The sequence below is a fragment of the Notamacropus eugenii genome, chromosome 4 (assembly GCF_028372415.1).
Source record: "Notamacropus eugenii isolate mMacEug1 chromosome 4, mMacEug1.pri_v2, whole genome shotgun sequence".
NCBI lineage: Eukaryota > Metazoa > Chordata > Mammalia > Diprotodontia > Macropodidae > Notamacropus > Notamacropus eugenii.
In genome coordinates this window covers 295,444,879-295,454,418 of record NC_092875.1, presented here as the reverse complement: position 1 = coordinate 295,454,418, position 9,540 = coordinate 295,444,879, and positions in this window count along the sequence as shown.

Below are 9,540 nucleotides of genomic sequence, written 5' to 3'. Positions count from 1 at the left end.
TATTAGTATAAGTTCTATTTTTGCCTGTTTTGTCCTATACAGAATCAGCTCTCATTCAACCAATGTGAAATTGGGGTCCTTAAATTCTCAAGTTGGGAAATCTTATAGTTTTTGCTTTTTTAGTTTGAGTTACATCCAATTACTGACATTGAAAGTCCTTAGATTATCTTTTTTCATATCACTTTCTTTTCAAAGCACTATTTTTATAATCAAATTATATCACATATTGAATTGCATACAACTTGAGAGTGTGGAAGAGGCTTTAAGGATCATCTTTCTAATCACAAAGTAATAAAATACTTATATAAGGGGCACACATATTTAATACAGAAAAAGTCAGTCCTACTGATTTATGGTCATGTGCATTGTGTGTGCCAATTTAGTCAGACTCACTGTTAATTATAAAATCTAGATTCACAAAACGTTAGAGATGTAAGAGACTTCAAAAACCATTTCATTCAATCCATAATGTTAGTTATCAGCAACAGAAAGTGTTTGCCTCCTCACTCTGTCCTTAGCCTACAAAGTCTGTATCATAGCAGCATTTTTAATAAAATAAACATATGCATGGATATGTCATTTAATATTATGTGTTTAAATGGGTGAGTTTTCCATGAGAAAAATCCATTACTGAGCTATTATATCTTCAATATGCTAATACATCAAAAGATCTATAATTTTTTTCATTGTGACCATTTCCTCCACCAGTGAAAACTCCGTGTCGATAGTGGATGGTCCTCATGAGTTTCTGTAGCACCAGAGATTTATCATTTGTTAATGAATCTCTCTGAACTTAGGTAGGCTGTTCCTCGGATCCATAGCCTAGCACTGGCCTGTACTTGAAACTTCAAGCTTGGTTTAGCCCTCTGGAACTTGTACTCAGCTAATATGACCTTGGAAAACACAGTCAGCCCTTATACCACACTGAGGCATCAAAGTATGACATTGGTGGAGAGTCACGATACTGTTATTCCACAGGATCAAAGAATATTTTATTTCAAGCTGGAAAAGGGAGCTCTGAGTAGCAGCTACTATTTGGGGAACTGACTCACGAATGGGAATACAGGTCAAGGAAATACCTCAAAAGGGTTGCTTCACAAAGGCAAAAATAAAAATAGTCCCTGCCTTCAAGGAGTTTATATTTTATTGGCAGGGTAGAATGTATACACAGATAAGTAAAATGCTAAAATACACAAAAGGCAAATACAAAATAAAGTATATAAATGAGTAAATACAAGTAATATGGGGTGAGGTAAGAGTCTGGAAGGTGGAAATTGAGCTAAACCTCAAAAGAAGCTAAGAATTCTAATAGGAAGAGTTGATGAGATCTTAAATTAGACTATTTGGAAGAAGTTCTTAAAATTTTTGTGTATTATGGACCCCTTTGACAGTCTGATGAAACCTATAACCCCTTTTCAGAACAATGTTTTTTAATATATAAAAGAAAAATATAGGATTGCAAAGGAAATCATGATATTGAAATACCACTTCAAAATATGTTTTTCAAAACAAGTTCACAAACCCTAGCTTAAGAGTAATGGCTATACAGCCACTGACATTCCTTTCATCTCTGAAATTTCGTTTCTATAATTCTCTAAATTGCTCTCAAAAGCATGCTAAAGATTATGAAGTCTGAGGGAGGGAGAAATGAAAGATCTTGGGAAAATCAGTGACATTTTAATCATGATAACTGAATGAAAATTGAGATTTCAAAATACGGAAGCATACTTGGGAAGTAAAAATCTGGCTAAGAAGATGGAATCTGAAATTGGGATTTGTATTTCAGCATGATGGCACAAAATAGGACAATGAACTCTTGGCTACAGATGGATATATGCAAAAGAAGAGGAAAGACAGATTTCCCCTAGATTTGGGAGAGAAAAAAAAGGAGATTCCAAAGGATTCTGAGAAAGGGTAAGTAGAATCCTATGGACAAATATTCTATATTAAGTCAACACAAGAGATACAGGGAATTTTCAATAATTAAATTCTAAAACTGCAAATAGATGTTGCTCCAGTTAAGAAAAAGGGGGAGATACCTAAGTATTACTGAAATGTAATTGCAGAGGGAACTCATTTTTAAAGATGAGTGGAAAAGGTGAGTGGGGAAGAATATGGCAAAAAAAAAATTTTTTTAAGTGTGATAAGAAAAGTTTAAATGGTGCTAAGGACCAAAATTATCTTAGATAAATAAATAAGAACAAGAAAAAGATTTTGATTTTATTTTTTTTATGTTAGGGTTAAGAAGATTAACAAAGGGCTACTCACATTTGAGCTAAACTCTTCTGCGATTTCCAACCATTTTTCTCAGTTCTTTTCTCTGTCAACAAGCAGAATACATTTCTCTCTTTTCTACATCACAAACCTTTAAATATTTGAACACAGGTCTGATGTCTTTCCTTGGTTTTCTCTTCTGTAAGCTAAATATCCCCAACTCCTTCAATTCATCCTCATATAACATGATCCTAAGGCCTATCACTGTTCTGATCACCTTCCCATGAATGCCCTCTAGCTTGTTAAAATAACATAAAATAACTTCCTAAAATGTGATAACAAGATTCTAGATGTATTCTGACTATGAAGAGAATTGTGCCACTCTCACTTCTCATGTTCAGAACATTATGGTTCTCTTATTGTAACCAGTAACTCAGTAAGTAACTAAAGGTCTTTAACATAGTTTACTCTCACCTGTGGCTCCAAGAAGCTGTAGCAGGCACAGTGTCCACTCCCTGGAACAACTATCTAAGTAGACTAGCTAAACCAGTTTGAGGGTGACTGACAGTCCTGCAGCCCATCAGTGAGTTGCGGGGGGAGGGTCTACCCCCAAACATATGAAGAAGTCTCCCAGCTGAATGGGCTGATGGAAACAATTTGTTCCAAAGGCCATGAGAGCTTGGTCAGACATCAAAGATGGCAAGGTCACCCACTATATCCCAGGTCATTGCCAGTTATCTTGCCTTTTGTCCTGTCACTGAACTTCAATGACTCTGGAAGAAAGAATGAAGCTGACAACTTTACACAACTCTGCCTCACTTAAATCCAATTCATGAGCAAATCAACATATCACTTATTGATCCACTACTTTACTCCAACATTGTACTGTCATTCATCTTCACAAATGAAGAATAAATAACCACAAAGGTCTTTGACAAAAGATAACATGTTATTCCAATACAGCATCAGATCATCTCACTAAAACTAATAACCACTTCATTTGGCCAATATCAATTCCAGCCTTACAAATAACACATTTGGAAGATAGGAAAAGAAATGGTATTTATGATGGTTTAACTATGTAAGCCTAAGGTGGATGTCTACTACAAAGAGACTACAGCTACCGCTATTCTAGCTTTGAGAGCCAAATAGAATATGGGAAAAGAGGTCTGTGCCAGCAATGTTTCTCTCAGCCATGAAGTTTCTCTCTGTCAAGGAATAGACATATGTTAAAAAGAATTCAAGGAAGAATATATAAGGAACTGAAAAATATATTATACTTTGAAAAGACTATTTCCCATGATTATTGAAGAGAAGAAAAAGACATAATCCTTTGGGGGAGAAATTTAGTGAAACAGAAGAGCAATCTTGATGAAAAGACCAGAATTCAACAGAAAATTTGACTTTCAAATACAAGACTCAAGAGAAGCATAAAAAGGTAAACAAAAAAAAAAGAGAAATTATAAGGGATTTAATAAAGTTAAATTGTTTACATTCCTACATGGGAAGATGATACTTGTAACACATAAGAACTTTCTCATTATTAGGGCAAATAGAAGTAGTTTTTATAGCCAGAAGGCACAGGTGTGAATTGAATATGAAAGGATGAGATCCAAAAAAATAAAATTAAGGGGAGATCAGGAATGTAATGAGAGAAAGAGAAAGGCAGAGGTAGAATGGGATAAATTATCTCACATAAAAGAGATAAGAAAAAGCTTTTACAGTGGAGGGAAAGAGGGGGAAAGTTAGGGGGAGTAAGTGAACCATGCTCTCATCAGAACTGGTTCAAGGAGGGAATAACATACACACTCAATTGCATATAGAAATGTATCTTGTCCTAGAGAAAAGTAGGAGAGGATAAGAGAAGGGGGTTGATAGAAAAGAAGGCAAATTGAACATTTTTGACGGGGGGAAGGTGAAAGCATAGAGAGAATAGAATAAATGGGGAGGGGGATATGGGATGGAGGGAAATACAATTAGCAATAGTTAAGTGTGAAAAAAAATTTGAACCAAGTTTCTCTGATAAAGGTCTCATTTTTCATACATGTAGAGAACTGTCAAATTTATAAAAATAAGAGTCATTTCCCAGTTGATAAATGATCAAAAGATATGAAGTTTTCAGAAAACTAATCAAAGGTCTCCATAGTCATATGAATAAATGCTCTAACTCACTATTGATTAGAGAAATGCAAATTAAAACAATTCTGAGGTACTACCTTATCCCTATTATATTGGCTAATAGGACAGAAAAGAAAAATGACAAATGTTGGAGGGGATGTGGGAAAAATGAGACATCATGCTCTGTTGGAGTTATAAACTGATTCAACCATTCTGTAGAGCAATTTGGAACTATATCCCAAGGACTATAAAACCATGCATATCCTTTGACCTAGCAATCTCACTTCTAGATCTGTATCCCAAAATAGATAAAAACAAAAACAAAGAGGAGAAGAAACTATATGCATAAAATTATTTATAGCAAAATTATTTTTTTGGTGGCAAAGAAATGGAAGTTGAGGTAATGCCCATCAACTGAGGAATGACTGAACAAATTGTGCTTTGTGATTACGATGGAATACTATTTTGTTATAAGAAATGATGAGCAGGATACTCTCAGAAATACCTAGAAAGACATACATGAGCTGATACAAAGTGAATGCATTGTGTACAAAGTAAGCAATAATGTAAGATGATCAGCTGTGAATGACTTAGCTATTCTTGGCAATACGACGCACATGACAACTCTGAAGGACTTGTGATGAAAATGTTATCCAACCCCAGAGAAAAAAATGATGGTGTTGGAGTACAGGGTAAGGCATACTTTTTAACCTTATTTTTCTTGAGGGTTTTTTTCCTTCTGTGTTTTCTTCACAACATGACTATTATGGAAATGTTTTATGTGACTACATATGTATAACCTGTATCAAACTGTTTATCTTCTCAATGTGGGAGGGCAGGGAGCAGGAAGGTGGGGAGAGAATTTGGATCTCAAAGTTTTAAAAATGAATGTTAAAAATAGATTTTACATGTAGCTGAGGAAAAATAAAATACTAAATAAAAATAAAATTTAACCATTAAAAATTTAAGAAGAAAGAAAAATGTTATGACATCATACCCCTAGTACACTCTAGAGCTCAGAAGGATAACAGTAAATACAAAAATGCATCAAGCGCCAGGCCTAGGATGACATACAAATAAATGTGATCCATCTGACATTTAATTTAATTAGTATAGCTACAAATGGCTTATTATCATCCTTATTATCATGCTCTATTAAACTGTATTTTTTACATCATGTCACTTTTTTATCATTGTGAGAATAGAAAAAGGGAAGCAAGTATATATATCTACTCCTGACTCTAGCTCCAGTGCTCTGTATACTGTGATGCTCGGCTGCCCAGGAAAACCATAGAAATGCCTAAGGCCTTACAGCTTTGAGCAAGCAGACCACTATCTCTGTTTTTATATACCTTATCACTAGAATATGTGTCAGTTTTTTTTCCAGGATCTACCCCTGGGTCAGCAATTCCAGAACTGGCCCTGGAGACCTGGTGCCCACCCATACTGGTGGGCATTCACCATACGTAGCCTGGACCTTGACCCACTTTGCTATTCTGTGGCCATCTTCACATCAGTCCAACACATGAGCATACCCTGAATCGGCACTTTCAAAACACCTTGACTGCCACTCTCCATATGTGTTGCATATCCCTATTAGAATGTAAGCTACTTAAGGGTACAGAATGTCCTGCTTGTTTATATTTGTACACCCAAGTCTTAGCATGGTACCTGACATATGATAAGCACTTAATAAGTCAAACTCCATTTCCACTAATAAATGCACCTTGGAATTCATTCTTTACTTCTAAGATCTCCAACTACAGTTTGAATATTTGTTATATTTTGGGGAGGGTCTTGAGGGGAAAGTACCTAAGTCATTCCCAGATGTGAATATTTTGAATGTTGGAATAGCTTTGAGGTTCAAATATTACAAAGAATGCACATCTGCTCCCAAGATTCTTTTCTTGAAGCCTACTAGTTTGAAAACCCAGTTAATATTTAGAATACCAAAGGGAAAGAATATTCTTTTGGAATATGCAGAAGCCAAGAAAGAAAGTCTCTGAAAGCATGGCTTCCTATCATAGGTTGCTGAGATCCAAAACTCAAAATGAAACGGCTATCTGTACACTCTTGCAGGATGTCACTAGTGGTTTCCCTACCAAGCATATAACTTGTTGGCCCCCATCATTGCCAATAATACCTTTAGTCCATTAGTTAGAGTAGTTTCCACTAACTTTGTTTCTTCAAAAATTGACTGAAATTCCTGAAGTAATTCAGAAGGTAGAAAGATATGAGATAATGGATAAGGAATCAAATAATACAAACAAACAATTCTCAAAAGAACTACAGACTAAAAACAAGCATATGAAAGATGGATCCAAATCACTAATAAACAAAAAGAAACTAAAGATCAAAGCAACCCTGAGGTTTGAATAGACAGCCAGAAAACTGGTAAAAATGACAAAAGATAGGAATATACAATGCAAAAGCATTGCGGACAAATATGCCCACAAAAACACTATTGTTGAGATTTTGAATGGGTTCAACTATTCTGGGAAACAGTATGTGTTTTGTGATAAGAAGAGGAACTAAAATGTTCACAGACTGTGACCCAGAAATCCCAATTTTAGGAATGTACCCCAAGGAGGTGAAAGAAAGACCTAACTATTTATAATAGCACTTTTTTGTAACAACACAGAACTAGAAATAAAGTAGGTGTCTATTGATTGAGGATTGTCCAAACAAACTGTGGTATGTGAATGTCATGAAATATTATCATACTTACTATAAGGAATTTTGCATATGAAAAATAAAGAGAAGCATGAGAAGACTTATAGGAACTAATGCAAAGAAAAGTAAGCAAAACCAGAAAAATATATACATGACATTAACAATGTAAATTTTTTAAAAAGCAGTAGCAAAAATAGCACTGAATAATGTATAGTTACAATGAATTAGCTTGACCCTGAAGAAGAGAGAAGACAATTATCCCTCTCTCTGCAGAATTAGGAGACTAAGGGTGTGGAACATTTTACATACTGTTAGACTTTTTTTTCCCTCTCTTTTATTATTCATTACAAGGGATGGCTCTCTGGAAACTGAAGAAGAGTATACACAGTATTTGAAAAAGTAATGTCAAAATAAGAGATATCATTAAGTTTTAAAAGCATAAGTTGAAGATGGTTTCACTAAGACAGAGCCTGACTGAACATGAAAATGCTACAGGAATGTGCCCCCAATTTTTTGTTCTTCTTAAAAATTAGTAATTTGTTTCCTTAACTTTTCCAAGCAAACAAAATCAAATCCACAGTGTTTGACCAATAGGAAAAAGAAAAGAAACACAATGCTTTTAGGTCCAGTCTTCCTGAGGCTCTCAGTTCCCAATAAAAAGCTCCCAAAACACACTTAGACTCTGGTTTCAGATACACCTGGCTTTCTCTCTAGGAAATAATGGGATATTCTATGTCATTTCACAGGAACTTGCTGTTTTTTTTAAATGGTAAATTGTTCTGTTTCTGCGTGAGAACTTGCAAACTACCAAAAGAAAGTATTATTATATTTAATGCATTTTACTTCTAGACTTTTAACCTTTCTTCACTCTTTGCAATTACTAAATAGTAACTGGACCATCTCCAGTTGTCCTGATGAATATCAGGCCACTGTACACAGATGGTTCTGGAGGAGAAAATGAGAGTGGTGACCTTGCACAGCCTTCCCTCACTCAAATTAAAATCTACTGCAAGTCATGTCATCATCTTGATGTCATATTCTTCTTCGAGAACGAAGGACAAGTGAAACATTCTATTAAACAAGACATATGAGTATGTAATTCTGGGACCTGAAAGCAGAAACTTTGCATAGAGAATGATCTATTTGAATATTTGTGAAAATACTAGGGTGGTAATGTTTGTACTTCTATGTACCTACATATATGTAAGATACTGCCCAGTCATATGGAACAGTTTAGTACTTTCAAAAAGAGCAGAAAATACATTTGCATAAAGAAAAAGATATATTGAGGATGGGAAGGATGTAAGATATTGCTACCTTAATAGATGAACAGTTTTATGTCTGAAGAGAATAGGGGGAAAAAAAAACTTTGGTTCAAAAAAACTGCTAAAAAACCCTGCTAAAATATGTTGGCAAAGGAATAGTTTTAAGTTGAGATTTGAACAGTTTGATATGGAAAATGATTGTGGCATAAATATAAAAGCTTAAATCATCTTTTAACCAAGGTAGATTAAAGCCCCATTTATATACCAACACTTTTAAAGGGGAAAAGAATTTACAACACATGAGTATGAAGAAACAGTTTCAAAGACATGGAATGTGAGAGAGGAACATGTTGGAAACTAGTTAATCATAAGAATTGTTGGATATTTTTATCTCTCAGCTCATTTGCATATAACTATTTTAAATTTTAAAAGGACAGAACACAAAGTGAAAAATCATTCAACTTTAAAAAAAAACTCTCAAAAGTTCTTTAATTTGATTCCATGGGGAAAATTTGCTGAGTTGCTACAATGAAGTGAAGAGTGAATCATTCGAACCACTGAAATAAGTTGGAAGAGGTTAAGGCTAATGTGGTGGAAAGAGCAAGATTCAGTACCGCGTCAAAAAGCATCTTTGTTGGAGCTGTTGGAAGAAAACAATGGAAGCAGCCAATAAGAAAGCTTTGGCTACTAGCTCCTGCTAAGCAGAATAAAGATAGATTTCAGCTATTGCCCTTCAGCACCCCCTAGAGTTTGAGAGGTGAAGCCTCTCAGGAGTGCCTGTCACTCTACTGTTCCCTCAGGTTTGAGAGGAAAAGGCAGAAAGAGGAAAGAGGTTTTATTCCTGCTTCCCTGCATGAGAAATGATGCCAAGATCTAATTGGATGAAGCAGAATCCCATTGATTAAAGAATTCATGAGACTACTTTAGGGCAACTGGGTCGCACAATGAATAGAGCACTGACTCTGGAGACAGAAGGACCTGAGTTAAAATCTGACTTCCCATGCTTACTAGCTGTGTGACCCTGGGCAAGTCACTTAACCCTGTATGCCTCAGTTCCTCATCTGTAAAATGAGCTGGAGAAAAAAATGGCAAATCACTCCAGTATATTTGCCAAGAAAACCCTAAATGGAATCACAGAACGTTGGACACAACTGAAATGATTCAGCAATAGCAAGACTAATTTACCTTGCATCAAATCAGCCTGAGCTGTTTTGCTATGAATTCTCTAAACAGAATTTTTACAATATGATTAGAGGACATAGCATGTTGA